Source organism: Nylanderia fulva, unplaced genomic scaffold (assembly GCF_048542155.1).
Source record: "Nylanderia fulva isolate GAGA-0341 unplaced genomic scaffold, ASM4854215v1 Scaffold179, whole genome shotgun sequence".
Taxonomy (NCBI): domain Eukaryota; kingdom Metazoa; phylum Arthropoda; class Insecta; order Hymenoptera; family Formicidae; genus Nylanderia; species Nylanderia fulva.
The window spans coordinates 175,952-189,843 of record NW_028190044.1 but is presented as its reverse complement, the minus strand read 5'-3'; the positions used below and the strand labels follow the sequence as shown (position 1 = coordinate 189,843).

General features: G+C 34.2%; 1 long non-coding RNA gene across 1 annotated transcript; it reads right to left on the bottom strand.

The window, feature by feature from the left end:
- Window positions 1–965: 965 nt before the first annotated feature.
- LOC146723654 (uncharacterized) lies at window positions 966–12,022 on the bottom strand. Its single transcript, XR_014924452.1, has 7 exons — window positions 11,962–12,022; window positions 11,399–11,540; window positions 10,655–10,793; window positions 6,323–6,476; window positions 5,963–6,072; window positions 1,432–5,865; window positions 966–1,358 (listed from the first exon to the last, which is right to left on the bottom strand). It is a non-coding gene; the product is annotated as an uncharacterized LOC146723654 (long non-coding RNA).
- Between the last annotated feature and the right edge of the window lie 1,870 nt (window positions 12,023–13,892).

The window sequence follows — 13,892 nt, the reverse complement described above, 5'->3', positions numbered from 1 at the left end:
ATTTTTATGCCTAGAAATTTCGCTGAAAAGGAAATTTGTCGCTTATTATTTTTTTAATAAATAAAGTTTTTTAATGTCGATAAGTAGAAAACTGTTAACTTACAACTGTATAATCTGCTTTATTAAATATTCTCTGCTTTAATAATATAAATATGAAACTTTAATGTTTAAATTAAAACAAAAAATAGCTTATTTTTTTAATTAAACCACTTTTTTTTATATGAATATTCGAATATGAATATTCGAAAATTATCGAGGAAAGCGCGCGTGTTAGCGCGCGCTGCGTGCTAGTCCTATTTGAAAAAAGGGATGTGACGATTTAATTGTTGCCGGTTTTCCGCGATGCCAATTGGTTCTTTCAATGCGCTCAGTTCATGTCTTGAGCAGCTGTCACTTATGTTAATTTGCAAATTGACAGTTCGCATAAAAAGAAATTTAATAGTATATTAGCTAACAAGTGCGGGGATCGTAAATCGGCCGAGAGTGCGGAAGTTTGGCGCACGAGGCGAAACCAAGTGTGACAATCCGCACGATCGGCCGATTTATGACCCGCACATGTTGGCTACGATATTTTCTGTGATCGGTGCGTGGAAAAGGAGCCCTTTCTAAAATCCCATCATGTGCGAAAAGGGCGGCTTTTCGCGCGCCGATTGCACATTCTTTTAACATCAAATTTTTGTAGCAAACTTAGTACACTTATAATTAGCTGACTTTTGATATATTTTCAATTAATATTTGTGTATAATGGAAAAAAATAATTAAACATACATTTTAAGTACTAACATTCAATATTGCAGATAATGAAATTAAATATGTATAATTAAAATGCAAATTGATGATGCATTACACACATATCAGATATATTCAAGAAAATTAAAATAAATTCAACTATAATCAGTTAAAATGTAATGTTTCATAACTTTTGACCAAATTGCATCTAGAATTATTCAGAATAAAATATAAGAATATTAAGTAATGCATTATTATTTGTACACATTGTTTAAAACAGTTTTATATAGAGATAGAAAATAAGTGTTTCCTGCATATATAAATACAGAATAATATTCATTGTCAATTCTGAGTCTGACAGCGATATATATATATATATGAAAAAGATATTTTATATACTTATATATGAAAAAGATATTTTTAATTAACTGTATCAACATGAATCGCAAACAGTTATTTGGCGAACAGGGAACTTGATGTCATACGTTGTGGAGATACTTTTGAGTTATCATTTCAACGTACTATTAGAGAAGAAAATAAATATGTTCTAATATTCTTCTTCTATTAATACTGACAAATCATGTTGACTCTCTCTGATCAATCTTGTTTATCCAATTAACGACTGTTGGCTAAAATAAAAATAGTGAAAATTGTATCTATATAAAATTAATTGCAATATAATAATTAAAAAGATTAACTTACTGATGTGAAACTTTGCCAGAAATAACCGATCATATTTTATAAATAAATTATTTAATTCAAAATTTTTTTGATGGAATGGACGTTCCTAATTGTGAGAAGTCCAAAATATTGTTTGGAGTGTAATTATTATCAAAATTTTCCACTGAATCTATTCTGAATTTTCTGTAAATATAGCTAAGCAGAGACAAACTTGTTATTTCTTCTGTTGTATAAATTATAGAGAAAAAAAATTTACAACTACTTTCAACGAATAAATTCATATAAAACAATTGTTCAAATTAAAATAAAGCAACTATTAAAAAAAGAACAGCAAGAATAAAATTTAGATTTATATCACTGAAGACTGGAGACTTAAAAGAACATCAATTCATATAGATTATCAAGCTCTATGATATATTGTACAGTTGGTCTATTTAGATCTTTAAAGGAATAGCATTAATTGAATACTAATATGTTTAGTTTTATATAAAACAAACTCTTCTATTGTATAGTGAATCGCACTGAGTCTTTTAGTAGAGTTAGAATCTTGAAATTGTCTCCGATCATTCAGATTTTTGTAAATACATAGCAAGATGCGGATTTATAATATAATAGTTTTTGAGCTACATGTGGAGATATCTGCTCGTAAATCGTCGTAAATTTGCCAAACTCCATTAGAACGCAAGCAGTATGCAATATAATGCCCCGATATGTGAGCTATTACTCCAGCCAACCTGAAAACAATTAATTTTTTATACAATTCAAAAATATAAAATATTTGGAAATTAAAAGTCATTGTGCCTATCTGTATTCGAAACTTTCATCTTCATAACATTGAAACTTGAGTGTTGTCGGTAATTGTTCCAATCTGCAATCTAATCCACTTTTACATTGAATACTCGGGCGTATATCCAGTTCAATGAATATGTGAATTTGTGGTTCTCTAAACCATGTGTATTTTCCCAAGCATGGATCGCAACAACGTATCTTATAAATCGGCGATCTGAAGTCTAAAGCTTTCTCCAGAGAACTAAAGCTTTCCTTTGCAATTATTTTATGATTCGGTCCTAATATTACAGTTGGAAACGTCGTAACATTGCAGCCCGTGCATTTCTTCGTGTTCTGTATGCTAGGCTCTGTGGTCAGGATATTTTTTGTGACATTTGCGATAATTGTCAAAAGAATCAATCATGTGCGATACAATTCTAAGATTTGTTTGCACGTGGGGTGTACAATTGTAATAATTTTTTAGTATTAAAACCCTTTGCCGGAGCACATATTGCGTCACTCCTTTCTGAACCAAATTAAACACGAGTTGCAGTGTAGGGTTGTTTGATGCTTTCAAAAAAGTCTGGTAATTGATGTCGTCGATTGCTCCTGTCATGAGCACGTGAATTAGAGAATCAAAGGGGCACGTATTTGTCATAAAATATGAATTTATTATTCCTTTATTTTCCTTTATCTTGACAGATGGAAAAAGCGAATCATGAGGTAACAAAGATGATTTTTTCCTTTGTTCAACAAGAGCATTTATTTGCGAAATTTCAGGATATGCTTTAAAATATTTACTAATCTTTTTTGATTTATGATGACAAGCTTGGGATTGTTTTTCCGATCCTGAGACGAGATGTGTAGAAGAAATGTAATTCGATCAATTATCGAGCTGACCAAATCAGTTATCAAAGTACTCATCGATGAATATAAATGATCTAGCAAAGCTTCATTTGATGACTTGATATTTATGATCTCGAGTTCTCTAGAACCCGTCAAACTGGGTGCAATGTCAGAAACAATGTGATTATTTACACTTTCTTCGTTGCAATCGTTATAATCGAAATAGTCATTATTTATATTAACTTTTCCGCGCTAATTTTCCATAGCCAACAAGTCTGAATCAAGATAAGATTCGACATCGTTCGATGGCATCTCTATAAAATTTGAAACGTCAATGTTGAAGTCCAAGTTTAAACAATCAAGTTTATTTTTTTCAATATTTTCTTGCCAATTCTTATTAGTAAGCAAATCCGAATCGAAAAATCGATCTTCGATGTTGTTTGGTGACATTTTAACGTGCGTTTTCTCCTCACAATTTGATTTGATAAATTTGCTAAATAAATCATCGAACATCTTCCTCCTTTTTTTAATCAATTCAGACATTGAATTATCTAAGTACATATTTTCTTTGTTCACCTCTGTCTTCAATTCAGTACTTCGTTCGAACAAGTCGTTGAATGTTCGTTGACTCTCACTTGTTGATTCTGAGCGATTCTGTTCGGTGTTTTTCGGTGTAGAATGCACTTCATAAGATAGTTTAGGCTTAGACTTATTGATTTTACTTTCTTCTTTCTTCATTAGGTCAGTATTGTGTACACATTGTTTAGCGTTGAAATTTATCATACTCGATGAGAAAAGCAAAGTTGCACCTTGAATGTCATTGGCATGCATTATTAAAAATTTATCGACTCGCATCGGCCCAGTTTTCATAATTCGGGTTTTTATGTCGTTGAAGTAATTCTCTACGTAACATGAAGTTGCATGTGCACTGTAATCCATTCCAACGCTGGTCCATAGAGGAAATTCCTTAACACGCTGCAAAAGTATATCGACGAATTCTGGTAAAAAAAATAGGTTTAACTCCTCACCATCGCGTTGATTTAGCTTAGCTCTTCCAACTTGTTCATCGACCCAGTCACCGATTATACTGCTGCCTTGGTCCAATTCGTCACATTCGGTCATGGCTTGAGCTTTTGGATGTTTAGGTTTATCACCAGTAATTTCGTCTAAGTTCACTATTATATTACGAACAGCAATCTCTCCTTCTAGTTTCTTTCTTACACCCTTTGCTGTCAGTATTTCAAAATAATTAATTTCTACATCTTGATAAGTTTTTAAACCTACAACACAGGTAAAATAAAATATTTTCTCAAAATCGGAGAACGATACACACTCTATCATTAATGCGATGCAGCAAACATAAAAATCTTTAATAGATTTGTGACGAATAGATTTCCAGCAACTCCAACGACACACAGCAGAGATCAAATGAGCTACATCAACTCGAATTATTGTGTCTGGTCCTTTTCTGACTACAGAAGGTCTTAATATTGCGTCGAATGCATTATCAACGTACGATTTAATAGTTTGATTATTGAAGGCAAGACTAATGCCACATAGAAGTGCACGTGAATAATCACAAACAACCTGCTTGGGCTTTGGGGCACCCATTCGCAACCATTGTCTCAGCTAAAGCTCAGTGGACTCAGTGGTATGTTTCTCTGATAACATTTGGTACACAGATATTGAGGTATTGTCGAAGTTAATTACTATTGCGTATAAGTAGATGTGACCAGACTTCTTACTCTTTCGATTTAATTTCCGTACGACACTTCCTGTTGCATCGAGGCTTATAACTGACTTATTCTTGTTCAAGCGACAGTATTCTTTATACGCATGCAATTGAGCCTGTGTACTGTAACAAACATAGAACGGTAAAGATCCGACATCGTGTATTAATCCCATGTACTCAGGTTTCAAAGACATTTCTTCTATTGTCCGGACGAGATCTCGACCGTCATTTTCTTTTATTCCGAGCTCTGCGTAAACTCCTTTACGTGCTTGCCGAAGTACATCGTTACTGGGCAAAATGGGTGGTTCGGTTTCATTAGGCCACATTAAATCTCCCTTGCGTGTCTTTTTCACCACTCAGAAGATCCTTCTGCTTTGAGTTCTTTCTGTACTTCTTTTCTTCGTTTACCGTTTAAAGGCCGTTTGACTACTTCATGATTTTCAGTACGAGTATCTCGTGTTGTAATTTGAACTTTTAAACCTTTGACTCCAATTTGTTTTTCTGCATATCCTCGAAAAATGTTACGGCACTTTTTGGACTTGCACGATCCTGTTATTTTAATCGTATATATATCGTTTTGAGATAAAATAACTTTAGCTCGTTTAAACACGAATGCGCACGGAAGTCGGTATTGTTTAAAAAACGAAATGGCAATTTCATTTGTCCATATTCCTGGCTTCAATTTTGCTCTCAAACTGCACTCGATATCAGGCTTGATAGCATTCCATTGTTGGTCTGTTAAGACCAAATCAAATGTATCCAAAAAACGATTCTTTTCAGTACTCAAGTCGGTGTATGATTCATCGCTGTCGAACTGTACAGTACTCATAGAGCTATCTATGCTCAAATTATTATTGTAGTCTGATTTTGACGATACGAACACACCCATTTCCCGTCTGGCTATACTGAGGATGGAGTTTCGATCGTGGCGCACATTTGTGTAACACGCTGCGGCACTCCATTTTCCATCTAATGCAACAGATATTTCCTTCCATACTTTCGCTGACCATGCTGGTAAGGGTTCAATTTCAAACTGTTTCATAAACCTTTTTACAACTGGAATGCTCTCTTCTGGTGACACAGTAATCTTGCGTGGCATTTTGTCGAATCTATAAAGCATTATTTTATTGTACTTATGTAAACACATATACTACTTGTAGAAACAAAGTAACACAAAATATGCATTATAAAGAAATACAGAATTACCTTTTATTTAAACCTTGTAGATTGAGAACAGCAATATAAACTTATTTCATAGCAATATTTACAATATCTACACGTATGATATTAGTAAGAATATGTAAAACAGGTACAACCTGTAACATAAATTATAAAAGAATATATATCAAAAAATATTCCTAGGTGCAATTAACATGTTTATATTAGATCCAAATAATAGAAAAGAGGTACGCACACACAACATATTAAAACAATTCAAATATCATAAATAATTAAAAGATTTTTCAATATTGGTCAAAAATGAAAATATGCGTTTAAATGTGTGCATACATTTTAGTTTTATTAATTAAAAAATGTGAAACTATATATATTATTTTTTATACATACTTTTTACGACTGAAGCAAGAACATGAAAATCCAAATACTTTCTGCTGCTGAAGAATGAACGTATTCAACTTTCGAAAATCCAAAAATATAAAGATGCCAGTCAATATTAATATAAAAGGCATAAATGATCTCTCGATCGTATCGGCAAGATCCACTGAAAATTATGAAACAATTAAAATATTGTTAAATATACAGAGGCGTAGCGAGAGAGTGTGGCGCCCGGGGACATTTCAATGTATTTGCGCCCTCTATCCGTTAGACCTCTATAGCTAATTCCAAAGATTTTTGGCATGCTGATTCGCTGAATTCAAGTCCAACCGTGACCTAAATCGCTCCATTACCATTATCAGGTTCCCGAGATATTCTAACTTAAATGTGTCCAGAAAGATGAAATGAAAAAATCTATCAAAATCAATTGGTACATCCAATAAATTAAAAAAAGCTGCGTACTCTCGTGCTAAACTTTTTCATCTTAGTATGTTTTACAGTTAATACATAATATTACTTTCAATTATTGAACAATATACAATATAACCGCTCTCAGCTAAACCCAGAGTCACGAATCGAGGACGTGGCGGTTATCGACTCCATTTTTCGTTTTTTGTATTTTTCTTTTTTTAAGTTTTTTTTGCATTTTTCTTTTTTTAATTTTTTTGTGTTTTTCTTTTTTAAGTTTTTTTTGCATTTTTTTTATTTTTATAGAAGCGAGCTTTCTCGAAATATTAAATATTAATTTTTCTGGCCTTCGTAATCGCAAATTTATCAATTACTTCATTGAAATCCACCAGATCTAATGTTTCTTTCTCTATGCTGAGTAGAGCAAGATCACTTAGGCGATTTTGTTCCATTGATGTACGTAGATACGAAAGAATTAATTTTAATTTGCTGAAAGAGCGTTCACAACTGGCAATTGAAACAGCAATTGTGAGAAAAATTTGCAAGGCAACGCACAAGTTGGGAAACACGTCATCACCGTATGATATTATAAATGAAAGAAGCTTCATCGGAGTATCTGGTAATGTATCGCCGCGAGTATGAAGTAACATCTTGGCGTCACAGATCTCACTATAGAGTTCATTTCCGTCAACATCTATGTTATAAAATTCACCGAAATTAGAACAATGTTGACGAAGATTATCCGTGTTTTTTTCATGAAGTAACTCTGTAACATTAAGTAAAAACCCAAATTTTGAATTTAAATCTTCCAGGCGAGTAAATCTCGTGATTATTTCTTGTTGAAGCCGATCTAAAACGCTTTTCATAACGCGCATTATCTCTTCACTTGCTGATAATCCTACATCTGTTGTTACTTCCCCAGGCATCTTTCACCGTCTTCTTATGCGTCGTTCAATATCTATATCCCAACTTTCACATTTCATCTTCCCATATTCAACAGCATCTTGACAAAATTCATCTCTCAAATTGTTGATGTCAATTTTTAGGGATTTCAAATCACAAGTTGCATCCCAGAAGTTCATCGTGTGATCTTGAAGACGTTTCTGTACGCGATCAAATCGTCTTAGGATGTTATTCCAGAAATGCAACAGAACTAAGAAGTTGAAATTTAAAATATTTTCTAGTAAACATTCTGCCTCACTTCTTGTCTCATTTGTATTATTCGAGTCACCTGACATTTTCTCCAATAGGTTCATTAGTGCATCGAGCCCATCAAAAAGAGCATTAACAGCTTCATACCTCGCACTCCATCGGGTTTCGGATTCACGCTTTACTGTTTTCTTCACGGCTTTCTTTAATTCTTCCCATCGCAGAGTCGATCGCGAAAAAAACAAATAAATATTCTCCAATTTACCAAAAAATGTAACGACAAGTGGATCTTGCTTAGCTGAATGTATACCTACTAAATTTAAACTGTGGTTATTACAATTAACAAACAAAGCTCGATGATTTCTCTCACAGATCCTTTGTTGAACTCCAGATATATATCCAGCCATCACAGCCGCGTTATCATAGCATTGTGACCTGCAATTATCTAAAGATATGTTGTCAGAATTCAATTTCTCCACAATCACTTTTTCTATAGAAGCTGCATTTTTAGCGTGCAACTCTATAAATCCTAAAAAGGATTCTTTAATGACAACTGTTTTATTAACAAAATCGATATCTACGTATCTGATAACTTCAGACAGTTGCTCTCGATGTGCGAGATCTGGAGTCGAGTCAAGCAAAATGCCATAATATTTATTTTTTTTGTGTCGTTTACCAATTTGTTCCTGACAGCAGAGGAAAGAAGATGAATAAATTCATTCTGAATTTGCGGAGATAAGTAGGATGTAGAGTGTGGATTCTCGATAGCATAGTTGAGATGGTTTTTTAAAAGTGGGTCGTACCGAGCTATTAGTTTTAGAAGAGATAGGAAGTTTCCCAAATTTTTACCATCGTCATGACTTAAGCTTTCTGAATGGCCACGCAATGGCAAATTTTGAGTAGCAAAATACTTTATGCAAGCAAGTAATCTATCTAACACATCTCGTCATCGTTGTTTCTCAGATGCAATCTGAGCTTCTAGTTCAGCATCAAGTATTTTTCCTTTAATTAATCTTCGTTCCGTTTCTTTCCAACTAGTAAACGATTTACGGTGACTAGGACTATTTTCATGCGCTGACAATTTTTCTGGCTTCTTCCAGTTACTAAATCCAGTAGCCAATTCAAAAGATGATCTCGTATTGGGCTTGGACGAAGGAAATAATAAGCAAGAAAAACAATAAGCCGCCTTTTTCGATGGTGAATAAAGTAGCCACGATCTATTTACTTCATTTCCTTTTTGATTAGCAAGTCGCCGTTTAAACCATGACACAGTCATTGACCGTCCACCTGACGGTACAAATGGACCAGATTTGTTCTGGAAATATTCTGAGCCTCGAATAATCATCTCAGTACGAAGCTGCTGCGATATTTTTGGCAAGTGCGATGTTTCGTCAAATTCTAAATATGCAATATCGTGGTATTTAAATATATCAAGAATTACTTTTGATAGATCTGATTGTTCTAATTCATCGGAATAACTAGATTTTTCAAACTGATCTTCGTCATTGTTTTCTTTTACGTTTTTGGTTTCATCAGTATTTATTTCCTCTGAAATATTTGATTGATTGGCATCATCATCTTGGTCCTCATTATTTTTATTTAATTGGGCGTTCTGCACACCTGAAATATTAGGCTCATTCTGATAATTATTAATACAGTCATCTCTTGCCTCTGCATCCGAATCTACTTCCTCATATGCTATCGACTGATTTGTTTTTAAAAATCCAGCCATTAATTTTCTGGATTTCATATCTTCTTTTTCATATTCTACCTTTCTTTTCCGACGCTGAAAGCTACTAAGTTTCTTTCCCGACATTATTATATAATTATTAAAAAATAATACTTTTTTAAGTTAAATTATGTACCATATATCGTATATTTTAATCATACATAAGTACATAAACTTTTAAATCTCGTATCCTCATCAGAGGTATCTACCCTTTTGGCGCGCCTCTATATTTTTTCTATCTCGCGTAGGTAGCAAAAGAACGCGATCTCGCAGAAGTGGGGAGTGGAGATGCGCTGATTGTCCAGACTGACGTTCTTATGTTCCTTAACTCCCACGCGACTGCAGGTTGAAGCGTCGGGGCTATGGGTGGGAGTAGAGTAGAGTGGGGGTAATTCGCAGAGGCGCAGGCCGCGCCGTGCGCCTCTACAAGTTATCCCCATTCTACTTTCACCCGTAGCCCCGGGCCCGGCGCCCCGTTCAGTCGGCACACTGGCGTCGACTCCCCGCGTGTCCCAAAATTTGTCATCAATTCTAAAGGACCATTTGGCGCCCCCTCATCATCGGCGCCCGGGGACACGTGCCCCCATCTGCCTCCCCATCGCTACGCCTCTGTAAATATATTATGTTATACAGAGAACTGTTTACGCGACAGAATCAAAATGATCCAGATTAAAATGGGCGATGTAATTGGACAATCTAAAATTCAATAAAATTGCAGATTTCACCAATCAGTGTCGGATCATGTTGATTCTGTAGCGAGTTGTAATTGTTGAACAGTTTCTTTTATTCAGTAGGCACAAGAATTGAAATAAAGTGTTAAAAATGATACAAACAACTAATATTTTGCTTATTTCAATTGTGAATTAAAAAAAATATTGATCCAATGCCCAGATATGAATAATGCAAGAGTTTTGAATAAATGTAGCATTCAAATTAAATATTTTTTATGAAGAGAAAATATTTGAATTTTTAAAAAAATTTGAGATTACGTTTAAATTACACATATTAGCTTTATTAATTAAAAAACGTAAACTATATATATTATTTTTTATACATACTTTTTATGACTGAAGAACATGAAAATCCAAATACTTTCTGCTGCTGAAGGATGAACGTGGAAATCCAAAAATATAAAGATGCCAGTCAATATTAATATAAAAGGCATAAATAATCCCTCGATCGTATCGGCGAGATCCACTGAAAATTATGAAACAATTAATTTTAGCTTTATTAATTAAAAAATGTAAACTATATACAGGGGGTAGACAAAATAATGTGAACACCTGTGAAAATGGGATATTTATATTTGTTTGTTAATAAGATGTTGGGCCGCCATTTGCCTTTTTTTCAGTGAAATGTCTCATTCCTCTATTTGTCAATTCTCTATTTTTTTCAAAATTGTCTACAGTCCGATGATATTAAGCTATTAAGATACCCAAACATTCTCTCTGGCCAGCACAATTACCAAACCCAAATATCATCGAACCACCATCAACAAACTTTTTACTAGTGGCTCGATGATATTCCAATTTGGTAATTATGCTGGCCAGAGAGAATGTTTGGGCATCTTAATGGCTTAATATTATCGGACTGTGGGCAGTTTTGAGGAAGAGTGAGAAGCGGATTTCCTTCTTCAACATCTCTAGGGTAATTAACGGATTGAAATAGAATAAGACAGCATTGCACTAAAAAGGGGACAAGTGATGGCCCAACATTTGATTAATGAACAGATATAAATACACTTCTTTTACAGGTGTTCACATTATTTTGTCTATGCTCTGTATATTATTTTTTATACATACTTTTTATGACTGAAGAACATGAAAATCCAAATGTACAAGTGCAATGCACTTAAGGCACGTTCCACTAAACTTTTGCAACGCTCATTTTCTATAGTATATGTCACATTTACTGTAGAAAATGAGCGTTGCAAACTTTCAATACCTGTAACAAACATTAATATACATATAGATGATAAATAGAGAACAATTTCGGTAAAGTCGAATACGTAACATTAATTACATTGATTATTTTTTGCGTTTTTCAACTCATTAGATAATTTTATTTTTAATTTTTTTATTCAATTATTTTCTAGAATTTTCTAGAGTTTCAAAAAAACGTGTTTAATATGTCCGGTCTCGTCCAAGACAAAGAATTTTGTTCCACTCTAGAAAATTGTAGAAAAAATGGTTCAGACAACTTACGTCTTTTGTTGTTAGGGATATCTTTATGTATTTGCCGATACGATCGAGGGATCATTTATGCCTTTCATATCTTTATGTATTTTAGCGAATTAAAATACTTTTTATATTTAAAATAAATAATTATATATATATATATATATATATAAATCTGCATTAATTACCTTAATCTCACTCGGTCTCTCGTTCACACGTAACGTGGCTTGGCGCAAAAAGACAGGAAATACCACCATGTTTCTTGATGAATGTTATTTTCGCAATTTCCTGCCAATGTTAAGGCTCGTATTCATAGCCAGTTTTATAGATGTTAGCCTTACATTAATAGAAATAAGCCTTAAATCGCAATAAACCAATCATATTCGATTACTGCAGATGCGGTCTCAATGAGAGATAATTTTTCGTTTTTTTCCAATTTAAGAAGAAAATATGAACCAACAAACGCTAAAATTAGACCAACAAACGTCAGCAGGCGATTACGCATCGATTAGATCGCTTTTTAATTAAAAATGAGATTTTTCCGGCTAACTTCCCGCTAATTTTTCTTTTTTAATTTAAAAAAAAACTAAGAACCAACAAACGTTGAAATTAGGCCAACAAACACCAACAAACGACCAACAAACGATAAAAAAATTAAAAAAGTCGAAGTCGACCGGTTAAGTTCACGGAGCCGTTATTTATTACTTCTTCAGGTAATGATGGGAACATTTGGACGTAAGTGTTCCTTCGTCATGGTTTGTGTGAGCTCTTGGGTTTTAAGTTGGAACATTAGCGGCTCTGGAATGGAAAAAACGGCTTGATCCAACATCAATAGGATGTCGCGTTCAGCAGGTGTGATTGGTTGTTGAAGTTTTACCTTCAAACTTATTATTCTAAACCACAGCATTGCTGTCGCGTAATAATCCAGATACTCAGAGAGCATTGTTTTCTGGATGTTGGCGTCATCAACTTGAAATTCGGCATACATAAAGCGCGAAATTTCTATTAAAGCTGGGGCGGATGATGTCATCCGTGTGTCGAGATTCATTTCTTTCGACGTCATGCCTACAGCGAATACGCTGTTCTTCGATGGATCCTCATTATCAAGAACTACATTCTTGATATCTGCTGGTATTTGCAGTTGAGTCGGAGGGTTGATTCCTTTCGGAAATCGCCGTCCCTTTGAGACTTTTGCTTTCGAAGCAGCCGCTTGAATCATTGCTGGCTTCGCTGGTAGTTGTGGTTGTGGTTGTTGTTGTCCCGCCTGGTTGTTTATGGCGGGTTGGAGAGCAGTTGGCAAGATTGCTCTTGGATCAAATTAAATTTTAGCTTTTTACACGTAGAATCGAATACCGTCTGGTGAATTTTGATAAATTTAAAATAGCAACCATGGTGACGCTATCCGTCTTTTTCTGCTTAATTTTGGCGATTTTAGCGAAAATAGCGTCACCATAATCGCCATTTTGAATTTATTTAAATTTACCAGACAGCATTCGATTCCACGTGAAAAAAACTAAAATTAAAGTCCTAATACGACCCTCTACTCTTAAGTGAAAAATGGGCAGCCCGGTGTGCCTTTTGACGCGAAACGTCCGATATATATATATATATATATATATATATATATATATATTATTAGGACTTAAATTTTAGTTTTTTTCACGTGGAATCGAATGCTGTCTGGTGAATTTGGATAAATTGAAAATGGCGATCATAATGACGCTATTTTCGCTAAAATCGCCAAAATTAAGCAGAAAAAGATAGCGTCACCATGGTTGCTATTTTAAATTAAATATACATGTATATAACGGACGTTTCGCGTCAAAAGGCACACCAGGTTGCCCATTTCTCACTTAAAAGTAGAGGGTCGTATTAGGGTTTAAATTTTAGCTTTTTTTTACGTAGAATCGAATGCCATCCGGTCGAATTTTGATAAATTCAAACTGGCGACCATGGTGACGCTATTTTCGCTAAAATGGGCAAAATTAAGCAAAAAAGACGGATTATAATCTTTTTAAGAACCTCGTCCTCCTTTGTCTTATCCTTGATGTCTTCAGATGAGATCGGACCATTCGAGGTTCCTTCTAACATGAGGACGTTCGAGATTTCTTCGCTTTCT